The following is a 15,651-nucleotide window of genomic DNA, read 5'->3' as shown; positions in this document are numbered from 1 at the left end:
GGAGGACGGAGACCTTGCCAGCACCCCAGCTGCTGTCCCCACCTCCACACTCACTGTCACCAAATGTAGAGTTAATGCAGACAGTGTTTGTCTTGGCATGCAGTGGCTCCATCTACAGGCCGTGCCCTTGGTCTGACCTAAGCATGCTGTGTGGAGCAGGACCTGCTCATCTCCAGTTCCAACTTGTGCTCTGCTCTGCAGAGCACAGCTCCAGCTTACCCACTCTGGCGTGGAGGTGCATTTGGGCAGAAGCTTGGTCGCTTTGCAATTTGTGCTCCTAACCAGGCTGGAGTACAGCTGGTGAGCATGCGTATACTCTTCTGTGTGTGTGCACACGGAAGTAAAATCTTGGTCACTAATAGATTCTGGCTTATGGTGTTACCCCAGTCGCACAAAAGGATATGCTTTCTCCTGGTGTATGATGGTGTTTCCGTTGTTGACCGGTGACGAGTTCTTGCTTCCCCGATGTTGAGGAATAACGCCACAGAAGCACGCCAAGGCCAGGTCAGAGTAGAGATTAGAAGTTTATTAAAGGACAGCAGAAAAGACTTCTCCCAGAGGAAGAAGGGGACTCAAGAGGTGGAATCTGTGGAAGTGCCGTTGTTTCCCCTTTTTATACTTTTGGTGATGGAATGTAGGTTGGAAGGCCCGAAGGGTGGGACACAGGTGGGCCAAAGAAGTAGTCTGAGCAGGAAGGACTTCACTAACACTTCTTTGAGGTGGACTTTGGCCTAGGGCCTCTTCGGACTTCATTAACATTCCATGAATTGTTCTGTGTTTTCCCTGAGTCGTTCCCAGCATGGCCTCCATTTTTGGATTTCACTCGATATTAGACCCGATTTACCTAACTACACTAACTACCTAACTTTAAATCTGGCTTCAATGGTTGCCATGGCTCAACATGCTTGCCAGTATGCCATAATGTCTGATTTCAGGTTACCTTGTGGCTCTGCAGCAGTACTAGGATCTGGAATGTTTTGAAGATTGACTCAATCATAAGTAGTTGTTGGGTATCCAAAATACATAAGGTTGTGCCAATAGATGCACAACGTCTTAGAATCGGCTTTCTTGTTGCCTCTATCTGCCATGTAGCCGCAGTCTGGGCACAAAATCACGAGCTACTCACAGCCTTGTAGATTCAAACAGCAATTCTTTATTCCCGAACTCACACCAGCCCTCTACAAACACGTTCTGGGGAAATTCACGATCTGCCGCAAGATTCACGTACTCCACCAGGCTTTTAATCCCAAATACTTTCTGAATCCCAGGAGAACTCAATGGGAACTCAAGGATCCGGCGTGCCTGAGGCAGCAGGATATGCCCTATTCCCAGAAGGGTACACCTTAAACCTGGAACCGCCCTAAACCCAAGGAGCAGGATACTCCCTAAACCCTGATCCACCCTAAACCCAGATCCGCCCTGGTCCTTGAGCAAGGTCACCTCTCATGCAATGTCCTACTTGGCAATGGCCCACAGCATCTCCCCCCTTCTGATTAATTAAACAACAAGCAATGTGGCTTAAGGACCGTGCCTGGTAGGTTTTCCAATTCGACATATTGTTCTTACCCATCATGGAAAAAACTGACCTCTCGGCATCAGCCTCCTGTCTTAGGTTGATACCACTGCAATTGGATCATACCCGTCACTGACTACAGGTTCAGCATACAGCCATACTTGTGGATAGCCTATGCACCAGTGTGGGGGGGTGAGGTTCTTGCCTCACCTGTTGGCCCCCAAATTTAGCCTTGGTGCCAGTGGGGGAGTGAGGTTCTCACCTCTATTGGCCCCCAAATTTAAGACCATCACTAGCAGAAGGGAGGAGGATACAGAAATGCCATGACCAAGCCAATTGACGGCTCCTTTGATGGTGTCACCAGTGATGCAATTTTTCCAAAGATATGCCAGCACTACCACAATTAACATGGGGTGTGCTGGCAAGGAAATTGCATCACTGGTGACACCATCAGCAAAGATATGCCAGCACTACCACAATTCGCTGCACCAAATGATAGTTCACAATGTATACAAGTGATACATAGTCCAGGCAAGTTCTGCAAGCAGTTCAAAGCGGAGGAGTCTATTTACTTTGGGAGGAAATGGACATATAGAGTCCTTGATTGAGCATTACTTGCTGAGTTATATTCATTGATGCATCAGTTTATACAGTTTACTGTGATAGCTATCATAGGAGCTATAGTTTGGTTTTATCTTAGTCTTCACCGGCACTGGGATGGAGATGGGAATTCTGGCAAAGATGCTAAAGAGACATTATCCTGAACAGAATTATTAAATATAATGAAAACAGATCTGTTAACTTCCTTTAAAAACAATCCTTACCTAATTTAAATTAGTAAACAGATCTGTTAACCACCTTTAAAAACAACCCTTAACAGCTCTTTACCTAATTTAAATTAAACCATTTAAATCACATGAATAAAAAAAATTCGGATCCATTTTTTTCATGAGCACTCCTCATAAGAAATATGGACATATGCACATACAGACATACAACACAAAACAGAAGTGTGCACACATAACATACAACACATAAGACAATAGTAAAGGCCTTGTAGCTTTACCTAGGTAAAATCTCCATTGCAATGTTTAAAAATTCCAGTCAAAAAATAAAACTGATCAGAAAAACATTAACCTAGGTTTGTATGAGCTCAAAATAAAATAGAACTTTATGATGTGGGAAAAATGCAATAATAAAAGACTGAAGAAAGCACCCTGGTTAATCACTCTTGCAGATGTAAGAATAGCCAAGCTGGAGCTCTGGATATCAGCTGTTATGGATTTGAGTCAAATCATCTTTTTTGGACTGTAGAAATTGCTTTAGTTAATCTCTGGAATCCAAATCGGCTGCTGTTCTTCCTGTGGAAACAGAAACCCGACTCCAGACAATAATAATAATTTTAATGTCTTCCTCAATTTGAACATTATGACTTTGAGAAATTGAGTAGAATGAAGGAAATTGAATATTGAACCTAAATTGATTTGAAAAGTAGGCAATTGTTTTCTAACTTTAATTAATTTATTCATGAGATGACTCTTGCCAAGTAAAAGAATGATTTAAAAATAATCCAACTAATATAAGAACATGTTTTTTTCTTTTCCTGTATAAAGTACACAGAGAATTATGCAGGAAAAACAATTGAAATCTCTTTCCCTCTCCACTTACTATCACCTTGATTAACAGGATAAATGGTTTCAATCTATTATTCATCTTCTAGCTCCCTTTTTATACAATTCCTTGCACATATGTAAATTATATATGTATGAAATATGTATAATATATAAGACACCTTTTTAACAATTTCAAAAAGATCTACAGGAATTGTATATTAAATTTTCCTTATTGATTAGCAATGAGGTGATTTCTATTGTCTTGCTTTACAAATAACACTAAAATAAATATCAGGGCGCTTTTATCTTTGTATGTATGCACAGAGTTTTTATTTCTGAAAAATTTTCACATATGAAATTCCTTGGTAAAAAGTCATCCACACTTTTAGTTTTTATACGTATGGACAAATTGACTTCCAAATTAGTTTCAATGTTGTGTATTTCTTACAGCATGAAAGTATCTTTATCCTTTTTACTTTTCAATTGATTTCTTAATCTTTATTGATATAAACATGCCAAATCACTCCAAAGAATTTAAGAAGTACAGCATTGTGCATAGCAAACATAGCAACAATGGATGGTCTTTCCCTATTCCAGCTCTCTGCTTTCCCTAACAGGTGATCAAATGCAAGATTTTGTGGTTTTTTTTTTTTTATTTCCTTGCCTTTTTAAAGAAGGAGAGAATTCATTTGTTAGAAAAGTTTTAGACTCACAAAGAAGTCAGACAGAAGGTAGAGAGAGTTCCTTTAGACTCCTTGTCCCCATACATGTGTAGCTTCCACCACTATCAACATCAACATCCCTGCCAGACCTGGACATTTGTTACTGAAAATGGATTACATTGACATTGATACATCTTTACACCCAGAGTCCATAGTTTACCTTAGGGCTCTTTCTTGCTGTACATTTTGTAGGTCTGAACAAATTTATAATGGCATAACCATTATAATATGCAGATTATTTTCACTGCCTTAAAAATCCTCTGTGTTCTACCTATTCATTTTATTCACCATCCTAACTTCTGGTAACCACTTATCTTTGTAGTCTCCCCTCAGTTTTTCCTTTTCTAGACTGTCATGCACTTCTAATTCTCTGGTATGAAACCATGTCCATGTCCAGGGTGGCTTTTTTCATTTTTTTTTTTTTAATTTTCACAATATTTTAATTCTGTTCTGAAATCAATCTACAAATCTCTCCACATAACACCAAAGCCAGTGATTTAATAAATAAGAGGAATGTACAGATCACTTTGCAAAAAAAAGAAAAAAGAAAAAATAAGCCAGATAACATTTACATCTATAGATCAGTAGAACCCACCACCCAGGGCACATGGAACTCACACGGGCTGGGCTCGCCTCCCGCCGCACAGACCAGATGACGCAGACTGGGCCAAACAAACTGAGTGCACAGAAAGCCGACCACCAGACAGCACACCTCGAGTGTGCGCCATGGTGGGCACCACACAGTGGGGCTTCCAGCTGGGAAGAGAAAACTTGGCAAGGTCCTAGGCATGCACCCAACCATCACAGGAATTGATCTAGTCACAGGGACACAGGGACACAGGGACAACGCTGTGGAGAACTACAGTGAAACCTCAGGAGCTGCAGAGACAGGGGGACGCGTGCTTGGCAACATCAAGTTTAACCCTTCTCTGTTTTACCTGGCAACCTATTTCCAACTGAACACTTAAATTCAAGGTTTTGTGTTCAGCCGACTGGGCAAATCACAAACCGGTTCTGTGCTACCTGAGAACTGGTTTGGGGCGTGGCCACCTATGGGAATGCAGGGTGCTGAGCAGCCTCGGGTACCAGGTTGACAATTTTAAGGGGACTATGTTGGGTCCGGTAAAAAGCACACAATTCAGCTATTCACAAGCAAAGAGCAAGAAGTCCAAGCAGTCAAAGAGCCAAAAATAAAAGTTCCCCAGGATGATAATATGCCTTTTAAAAATCCACGGCTGTGGGCTGGTGGGCCACTCTGTCAGTGCCAGGCGCCAAACAAGCAAGCGAAAAGGGGCAGGGGGCTCAACACTCAGGAGACTTTGGAGGTCCCTCTAATGCAAGATGGACGGCAAGAGCTGGCTTTGTGACCGGCAGACTCAAAACCCACCAGGAGAAACTATCAGTGTCTACCTGGAAGCCAGATGTCACTCATCAAGGCATCTTAAGAACTAGCAAGAAGTGCACACAGAGCCACACGCCTGTAATCCCAGCAGCTCAGGAGGTGGAGGCAGGAAGATCGCAAGTTCGAGGTCAACCTCAGCAACACAGTGAGAACCTGTCTTGAAATGATAAATAAAAAGGGCTGGAATGTGGCTCAGTGGTAAATTGTGGTAAATCCCCAGGTCCGAACAAACAAACAAACTAGCAAGGATTGCGGAGAGGAAGCACTTCAGGATGCCCCTGGCGACGAGGCACAGCCCTGTCCCCAGAAGCTGTGGAGAGTCATCTCCACGAGTCATTCCTAACCCCCTGCAGGCCCGCTGACCCCAGGACCAACCAGTGGCCAGAGCAGGTGTCACTGTCCCTGAAGAAGTTCTGCTACGGTTCTCCTGGCCTCTCACCCAATCCCCATGTTCTCAGTTCCCATCTGGTCACTTCCTGGCCGGCACCCAGGCCTGTCCCAGTTTCCCATCCCTCTGGTCGTGACCCATGTGGCCTAATGGGGACCCATATTAAAATTTTCCAATGGCAGCCACCTCCAGGTACTATCACCAACCACTGGTGTGGAGGAAGCCCTGGGCACCATCCACTAGGCCAGTTTTCAAGACCCCCCCCCCCCATGGCTGTACTTTGATGCCAGAGACCACAGGGAGCCACGCACAAAGCAAGAGCTGGATAAGGCCACCAGGCGCTGGGCAGCGCTCGGGGCCAGGCTTCTGCACCCAGAGCAGCTCCAGATGCCCCACCCAGGCGGCCACCCAGACCCAGTGCTCCAGAGATGGCCCCCTCTTCCTTTCCTGGGCTCCTTTCTGTCCTTGGTAAAGCGAGTACTGTGATACTGAAGCTCTGGGAAATGAACACTGGTTAAGTTTGAGATATTTAAAAAACTGACCCTTAATCATGACAGAGTCGTGGCAGTTGCCATCAAAACAGTTTTTTGTTTTTTTTTTTTAATATTACATCCACTGAAGTGCTGCACTAATATATTCTACAGGCCTGACAGTATAAAAAGGTCTCTCCTCGAAGCTATGAGTTATGGTACAAAAATACATTTTTTCACATACAAAAGAGAGAAGAAAGAGAGATGTTGGGGGGAGGCCAGATACTCTACAAGCTTCCACGAGTGGGGTTAAGAATACACCCAAACAGCCAGGCGCAGTGGGCACGCCTGTGATCCCAGCCACTCCGGAGGTCACAACTTGGTGAGGCCCTGTCTGGGGTTAGTGAGGCTGGGGCTGTGGGTCAGTAGCAGAACACCACTGGGTTCAATCCTCAGTGCCAAAAAAAGAAATGTACTCAAACAAAGCAAAATTTATGCATTAAAAACTATTCAAAATTTTTCAGGCCTGGGCCTGGGGCAGGGCTGGGGCAGGGGTAAGGGGGGTAGGAGGGGTGGAGGGGGTAGGAGGGGCAGTGGGGCCTGGGGCTGGGCTGGGGCAGGGCTGGGCTCAGTGGTGAAGCGTTTACACAGCCAGGAGCAGGGCCCTGGGTTCCACCCCAGCACCAAAACCCAAGACAAACCTTAAACCTACCATCTCAGGGTTTCTATCAGAATTTCAAATAATGTTCTACCCTGAAATGATACTGGTTAATGATAGTTTCTTCATTAAAAACGAAGACATCTTTTACTTGAGTATATCAAACTATAAATGTGGCTTCAGAGCTGATACGTGGCGAAACTGAAGAAAACACTGTGTGCTTTCCACAGTGACTTTTGGCCTCACCCCGCCAGCACCCAGAGGCACACGCCTTCCGACTGCCCAGGAGTTAAAAAGATGATGGCTCCAGAGTGGGAGGAATGTGGGCAAAGGTTGGGGTGGATGTCACACCTGGACCAGGGACAGCTCAGGCATGATGACCTCAGGCAGAGGAGCCCCTGCAGGGCAGGACTCACCAGTGCTGTGCACAGAACCGACCAAGGTGTGCAAAGCCATCTTTGGGTACCACAACCTGGCACAGCCAGACCTACGCAAGGAAACAGGCTTACGAGGGCCTCAGGCTGCATGTATAAGGGGACAGCTAAACGACAAAACTGGATGCCAATCAATACAGATTCGCCCAAGCCAGCCCCAGAACAGGGGTGGGTCCCAGGAAGCGAACCCAAAGCTGGAGTCTGAGTTGGAGACACCTTGGGGAAAGACCTTCAGACACACCCTCTGAGGCATCTGCCTCTGCCTCCCGGTACTTGAAAAGGAAAAGGGAGGGTCGCTGACGCACAGCTCCAAGAGGCACAGCTCCAAGAGTCGGGCATACACAGTGCATTCTGGATGGCACCTGGGGCCTTGAGCTCAGAGCAGAGGCACCGCCACACAAGGCTGCGTGGGCCCAGGGAGGGACACAATGTGCAGCTGCAATCCCACCTGCTCCAGAGCCTCATCCCGCCAGGGCTCATCGCCTTGCCCGACAGGGTCCAGCAAAGGGCGAGTCCACCAGCCCCCATCCAGCGCCTCGCCTGGGATGCCCCAGCCGTCCACCTGCAGTGTTCCCCGCTACCCCAGAGCCCACCCAAAGGATCCTGCACAGAAAGCAACCAACGCATGGATTGTAAAGATATCCAGAAAAACAATTCTGATCCCCTCCAGGGCCTGTTTATCCTGAGAACGTGGAGAAGCAGCAGTGGCAGGACTGGAAGACAGTGCAGTGGTACCAGCCATGGCCTTCACTTGTCCCCCAAGATCCCAAGTCACCTGGGCAAGATGGGCCAGGGGATAGACACCCTCGGGGACAGCTCTCCCACACAGGCCTCACCCCCAAGTGGCAAAGGCAGGTGGCTCCAGGCCCCTGCTCGGCCTGCAAGGCTCCACCAGGCGGTTTGGCGCCAAGTCCCAAATCCCTGAGCTTCTTGGCTCTGTCCGTGCATTCTCCTTCCAGAAATGCTGAGGTTAAATGCATTACGACACAGGGGCAGGAAGACCTGGGGCTCCCACGAATGATGGTTTCTTCATTTAGAAAATACGACAGACAGGACTGGCGGGGTTCCCAGGATCCAAGAAGTTGAGCTCCAGCCTCAAGCTCAACTGGCCCCGCTTAGAAGTGACAACACCCACCCACCAAGTCCACATCAGCCACCAGGACACACAATAAAGCTCACAGCCCTGCACCACAAAGAGAAAGCACAGACCTCACCCACCACCAGAATGTTGTAGAAACAAACACTGGCATTTAAACTCCTCTAAAAAGATCAAATTAACATATTCTCCCCTTCAGTGTGAAGTTCTCATAAACTTGACTCAATCTGCCCTTGTTTAAAAACCTTACAAAAGATGTATTTAAATGCTTGAAAAAATTAACTTTATGTTCTATGCACAGATAAATTTCTCTTACTGTACAACTAATAGGGTTATATCCTTTGTTTAAAAAATATTTTCTCTACTAACGACACATGGCGTGTAGTCTATGTGAATGGTCTCGCATCCTTCTTGGACCGGGTCCTAGGTTGACACGCGGTTAGAGACACCTCACCAAGCGGCTCCTGCGCGCACGGTGTTTATTGAGACTGCTTGGGGGCTGCTGCGGCTGCTCTCCTCCTCTTCTGTCTTCTGGCCGGTGGACCCAGCCTGCCGGCTGACCTTCACTTGTCCTTGGAGCGGTCCAGGCTCTCCAGCACCCTGTTGAGGCGGATGTTGAGCAGTCTGACCTGGTTCTCCAGGTGCTCGAGCTTCTCCTCCACACTGGGGCCCGGGCTGCTGCGCCAGTAGAAGCCCATGGGCCCGGTCATGAAGTACACGGCCACCACGAGGCAGAGGGGCAGCACGGCGCTCTCTGGCTCACCCTCGTACTTGTGCAGGATGTACACGCAGGACATGGAGAACAGGAGGACCCGCACCACCCAGAAGAAGCGGCCGAACACCAGATGCAGGATGCTGAAGGTGAAGCCCAGGGTCAGGGACAAGAACCAGTAGGCCAGGAGGACGACGCCCACCAGCAGCAGGGCTCGCGCAGGGCTGTTGGCCACAGAGGCTGGGCTGAAGTACTGGGAGAGGCTGGAGACATCAAGTCCAAGGACATCCAGGAGCTCCATCCAGACTTTCCACAAGGTCTCCACGAACATGTCCACTCCCAGCACGAACCTCTCAGTCAGCCGGGTCAAAAACTTCTGAGCGGCGCGCACGTTGTCCTCGCCAAACAGGCTGCTGACGCTCTGCAAGAAGGTGTTGACCATGCGGTGGTAGCTGTTCTTCTCGGCGCCGCCGCGGCCCCGCGCCCCCCGCGCGCCCGGGGCCAGCAGCCCGAGCAGCAGCAGCAGCAGCAGGAGCCTGGCCCGGGCCCGGGGCCCGCCCGAGGCGCACGAACCCATGCTCGTCCAGCGAGTGCGGGTCGCGCAGCAGGGTGAGGTGGCCGCGGGCTTCGGCCGGGACCGCGTTGGCGTGCGCACCGCGCCTCTGCCGCCGCCACCGCCGCAGCCGTGCACCTCGGCTTTTTTCATTTAATAATATTATGCCTTTATGATTCTTCCGTGTCTTTTGTGACTTGATAAGTCATTTCTTTTTTAACACAAAATTCCATCAGCTGAATGTTCCACGGTATTTTTATACATCCATTTACTAAAGGACATATTCATTGCTTTCAAGTTTTGGCAATATAAATGAAGACAGAATCCATGTGCAGGTTTTGGTATGGACATAAGTTTGCAACTCTTTGGGAAAACACAGAGGAACACAATTGCAAGATATCACAGGAAAAGTATGTTCAGTTTTGTAAGAAACCCCTTCAAAAGTGGCTTTACTCTTTTGCATTCTCACCAGCATTGAATAAGAGTTTCTCTTACCCCACATTTTCACCAGCACTCAGTATTGTCAGTGTTCTGAATTATGAGCATTCTAATATGTGTGTGATAATAACTCCTGTAAGTTTTCCTCAGATGTCGATTTATGTGATGGATTCCATTAATGGATTTTTGAACATTGAAATACTATTGCATACATAAGGATAAATCACATTTAGTTATGGTATCAATTGTTTTCATACATTGTTTAATTTGATTTGCTATTATTTGTTGAAGATTTTTTCCATATATGTTCATGACAGATATTGATATTCTGTGTTCTCAAAGTGTTTTTGTGTAGTTTTGTTATTATGGTGATGTTTGCCTCATAGAGTTAGGGAATATCCCCTTTTCCTCTATCTTCTCAAAGAGATAGCAGAAAACCAAGATAATTTCTTTTTTAAGTGTTTGGTAGAATGCACCCATGAACCCATATGGGCTTAGTACGTTCTATTTTGAAACATTAATTAGTTATTGATTGGTTCCTTGCTTTTTAATTCCCTGGCTTTTAAAACTAAGTAGAGTTTCCTGCTTATTTTTGAGTATATGAAAACAGTGTCTATACTATGTTGCCTGCTGAGAAACTTGTTTATAAAAATTTGATTCTGTTTCTAAGCTATATCCAGGTGGTTATATACAGCTGAGGCTAAATAATTTTCACTGCTGTATAATACTCACTTGTTTAAATACATCTGAATTTTTCTATAAATTCATGGGCACCTGAATAATTTCCAATTTCATGCTATTTGGACAGTATTTTTATTAGCATTCTCAGCATGTGTCCTGGCCCATAGCTTCTTGTTTACAGATTTCCAACAGGAATTGCTAGCTCAAGTCAGGTAAATTATGGTCTAACATCATAAAATTATATGCCCAGTGCACAGCAGGTGACAATGCCAAATTTCTCCTAAGACTTATGGTCCTTGAAGATAGAGAAAGTCTCCACTTTTTCTGGGGGCAGGGAGTCCCAGAATTGCCTTAATGAAAATAACTTTCCTTGTATTTCTTACATAAAAACAACAGATTTTAATCCCCCCATGTTTTCACTCATGCCAAGGTCAGAAACAAGTTCTCCACAATCCTGTTATTACCCGCTGATCAATCCAGGGAAATATCTGACAACTTGATTTGCCTAAATTTTAATCAGATTTCTCTCCTTCCCTCAGACCCCTAACTTTGAATCACCCCCAAACATAACACACTGAAATGCAGAATAATCCTTCCTCAGTGGCCCCTTTTGAGAATGCTGATTTTAAGGAAAGACATTTTCTGCTCAATCATTTCCATCACTCCACCTGTCCCTCCCACTACCCCACACCTGGTTCTTTATAGCCTTGTTTTCTCCACCTTACAAAAGAAGATCCTTTCTGCTCAAATTTTAAAACCTGCCAATATTGCAGTCTGAGAATTCTCCTCATTGCTTTGTCTTTCTTTCCTTATTTCAATAATCTTTGTGAGTAAAGGCTTTTCTTATTTAATCTGGGTTTGTGTTTTTATTTTATCCAGGAAAAAAAACAAGTGATGAAAAAATAAGAGTTAATGGAAAATAAAAAATAATATGAATAAAATTCTACTATAAAATAAATAAGAAATTGTAAGTGGATTAGATGTACCAATTACTTTTCCACCAAATCATGCTATGTTATGTACCACTATACCACAATGAATTCTGCATACACACACACACACACACACACACACACACACACACACACATATATATATATATATATATATACATGTATATACATATACACACACATGTATGATGATAATGCATAAAATAAAATAATAATAATAAAAGGGAGATCAGTAGAGAAGAGCAAGTAATAAATGGGAAGGAGGAAGGGAGACAAAAGGAAGGTTCTAGGGAAGGGGTTTGAGCAAACCGTTATGTGCATGTATGAATATGATATAACATAACAAAACCCACCCCTATGTAATATTACAGCTCATTAATAAAAAGTACATACTTTTTACAAATTAAAAAAAATTATACAAAAATTAATTAAAGGAAAGTTAGATTTGTATTTACACAATGTGATTAAATATTTGTATTCATACAATGTGACTAATTTAAGGCAAAAGTAGCATAAATTTTGCAGAAAGATATTATATACTTATATAAGGTTTAATAAAACAGCTGCATATACACATCTATATCACATACACATGCACACACACATATATACACATGTATATCCTCTAAATAAAATAAACACTGACTTGCTAGAATGTTGAGGAAAAGAGATGACAGTTACAGAAAATTTTAACACCCCTTGAAGAAATTAAGAGTTTAAGCAGGAAGTACAAGAAAAGATTTGGAAAACTAAAATAATATCAATGACAAACTATATTCAGCAAAGAGAGAGAGTATTTTCTTTAAGCACAATGATAGAAGAAGACATTGGTGCCATACTGGAATTTAAAGGAAGACTCAAGAGATTTCAAAGAATTAGTATAATATGAAGCAAAAGTATTGCTTTGTAAAATTAAATATGTTTGGAGTACAAATATATTACCAGATAACTATTGGGCTGAAAAAAAAATAAGTGTTCAGAATTAGATAATAAGGTAAAAGTCATACTGGTAGGGCAAAACTAAAGCAAGGCATAAAGGGAGACACAGAACTATAAATACAATTATCAAGAAAAAGTACAGGGTAAATTAACCTAGCACTCAGTTCAATTGAGCCCACAGAAGCAAGAAACAAAAAAAAAAAAAAGAGAGAGAAATAAGGGCAAATACATAAAATTTAGAGAATAGACAAACAGTAAAAACATTAACAAATGGAAAGCTGAATCCTCCAAAAGATTACTAAAACTGACAAAGAATAAGAAGAAAAACTATGCTAATAAGCAAATTGTAAAAAGGGGAGGTCCTGGGGAATGGAATTGACTGAATGATGTTAAGTGCCTGTACATGCATTTCCCAATGAATCCTACATTTGTGTATAATTATTATGCATCAATAATTTTTTTTAAAATTTCAGAATGACAACATAGACACATCTGCAAGGTAGAGATTAAAGAGAAGGAAATAACTATAGTGATTTAAAAAATGTATGGTGGATTATCTTAAGCAATAAATTTAAAATCCAAATGAACTTGATAAATTCCTAAAAACAATATGTAAAATTCAAAAGGATAAAAGGACAAGGAAGATTAAGTCGGGTTGATCCTCTAGAACAGTGAATGAATGAATAAGCCCGTGTATTTTCTTCCTGTCTGACTTTTTCAACAAATTAGTTTGTTGAATATACACATATATATCCTTGAAATAAAATAAACACTGACTTGCTAGAATGTTGAGAAAAAGAGATGACAGTTACAGAAAATTTTAACACCCCTTGAAGAAATTAAGAGATTAAACAGGATTAAGCAAATTAGTTTGTTGGATAAAATGAATAAATGAATGAATGAATGATGCTCAGAGAGATACTCCTGTGACGTCAGGTGGAAATGAAGAGGTGATTTCAGAGTACTGCTGTGACACCAAAACACAGAGGATGGGAATAAGATGGCTGACCCTTGAAGGAACAAGAAAAGGAGGTAGTGACATTGTGAGCAGGAGAAGGAATGATATAGGAAGCAGGGATGACAAGTAGCTCTAAGATTTAAGACTTCCTTTAAAACAAACTTTGAGACGAGGAAAGTTCTTATTGCAAACAAACAACTCCCTTTTCATGAACTAATTTAATTTTGGGTTAACCAAGGTAAGCTTTTCTTTTTTACTTTTTATGCACTGCATCCTAAAGCCAATTTCATGATATTAAAAGAACAGAATTACTAAGAGCAAGGCAGCTCCTTTTGGGTAACATTAAAAGCCTGAGGGAAATCTGAATAAATAAATTTTAAAAAAAGATAAGGGAGCCTATTTTTTTTCTTTCCATTGTTGAATGACAATTGGCTTTGTATGCACAAGTGAGCTTTGGAAATATCTTTCAGGAAATTGGTTAATAGGTTAAACAAAATAAATTTCAGATCAAATTAAAGGGAAAACAGTCCAGAGAAATGGTGAGGTGTTAATAAGAACTTTCTCAATGGGTGCCTTCTTAAAACACTTAACCCCACCTGGGAAAGGTGACATACCACTGGGCCAAGGTATCTGAATCTGTGCTTAGTCCTGGAGTACACAGCTGGTGGAGATCACAGAGAAGCTGCACCTTTGCCTGTGAGCATGCATGTGTCTTTTCTTCACAAGTGATAGGGTTTTGAAGGCTTTTCTTTGGCTGTTAACATATGTATTCAACCCACTAGGGAAAGGGAGACCAAGACTCACCTGTTTTGAGGCTCTTTGCTCCAGCTGTTTCTTACTAACATAGGGGAGGAGAAATATCTGTTCTTCACCCATGCTAAGTTCAGGGCTGAGGCCCTGTATCAAAACACATATTATCAAGTGAAAAATCACACTAATTTATTTAAAATATGTTGTATGTAACATGGGACCCTCATAAGGAAATGAAGATCCCAAGGAACGGTATGTATTTTTACACTAAGCTTGATGAAGACTGGACAATCACAGTGAAATATAATTGGACCAAAGGGTCTTGATTGACAGATAATGAAGTGGGGGGGGACCTTAGCCCACTTCCTCAGCTGATTCTCTGAGTCCTACGTCTTCAGAGATGTGGATGTCCAATCCTCCAGACATAGGATGGGCCCCTCCGATAGGATGTGGTGAGGGTCTCATGACCTACTACAGGAAAAGGTCAGGACATCCTTTCTCCATCTGAGGACTGCTCCAGGGGAGAAAAATGGAGGAAGATGAGAGTGAGCTTCCTGCCCCTGCCCATATTGGGATTCCATCCGCTTCAATGTTCAATACACTAGGGTGCACTATTTGGGGGAATTGTGTCTGGAGTCCCATCGTTCACTTTGTCTCCACCACCGCTCTCTCTTTTCTCTCCCATGACCAAATTACTCTCCACGGAATGTTTTCACTCCCCATCTCCACAGATGTCTTGGAAATCACTTTTGTTCTCCAGAGCACCTGCCCTTTCCCTGGGGCTTCTTTGAAGACACAAGGTTAAAAAAACTCTTTCTGGATCTCTTTAATATGTATGTCTTCAGAGAAAAGATGGGTGAGGTTAAAGGCTAGGGAGATAAATGAGAGCCTCTGAAATATCAAAGATAGTTTAATCTTTGAATCACTAAAGATACATTGCCACTTTATGCTCAGCATTTGATCTCAGCTATGGCTGACTCTATTTTTCTTCCAAAAAAATCAGCACACACAGTCTGGGCAGTGCTTTGCAGAATGTCACTTCCTCTTGATCTGTGAATCCTGAGTCCTTTGCTCCACCTGAACTCTATTCTGGAAAGTCCTTAGTTCGTGACTCTTCAGTGTCCCCGCCCCAGGCCAACGTGCTGGGCGCCTGGTTCCTGTAGGAAGGTGCTTTTAAACTCTATCTTGGGTTTACCCTTTGGATTCAGAGACTTTGAGGTTGCTGACATTGGGTCAGACATTCTTTCTGAAACCTGTAGGTAAGAGAAATACTTGAGACAAATATTATAGATAAATGGCTAATATATTTAACAGATAAAAACTTTATGAAAATTAATGAGACCATCACTACAAACAAATGGAGAGAAGATG

General features: G+C 43.2%; 1 pseudogene; it reads right to left on the bottom strand.

Annotated features, from left to right (window-relative positions):
• Positions 1–8,859: 8,859 nt before the first annotated feature.
• Positions 8,860–9,585, bottom strand: LOC144249890 (BRI3-binding protein pseudogene; annotated as a pseudogene).
• Between the last annotated feature and the right edge of the window lie 6,066 nt (positions 9,586–15,651).

The sequence above is a fragment of the Urocitellus parryii genome, chromosome 12 (genome assembly GCF_045843805.1).
Source record: "Urocitellus parryii isolate mUroPar1 chromosome 12, mUroPar1.hap1, whole genome shotgun sequence".
Lineage (NCBI taxonomy): Eukaryota > Metazoa > Chordata > Mammalia > Rodentia > Sciuridae > Urocitellus > Urocitellus parryii.
Note: the sequence above shows the minus strand (reverse complement) of the source record. Positions and strands in the feature narration are given on the sequence as shown.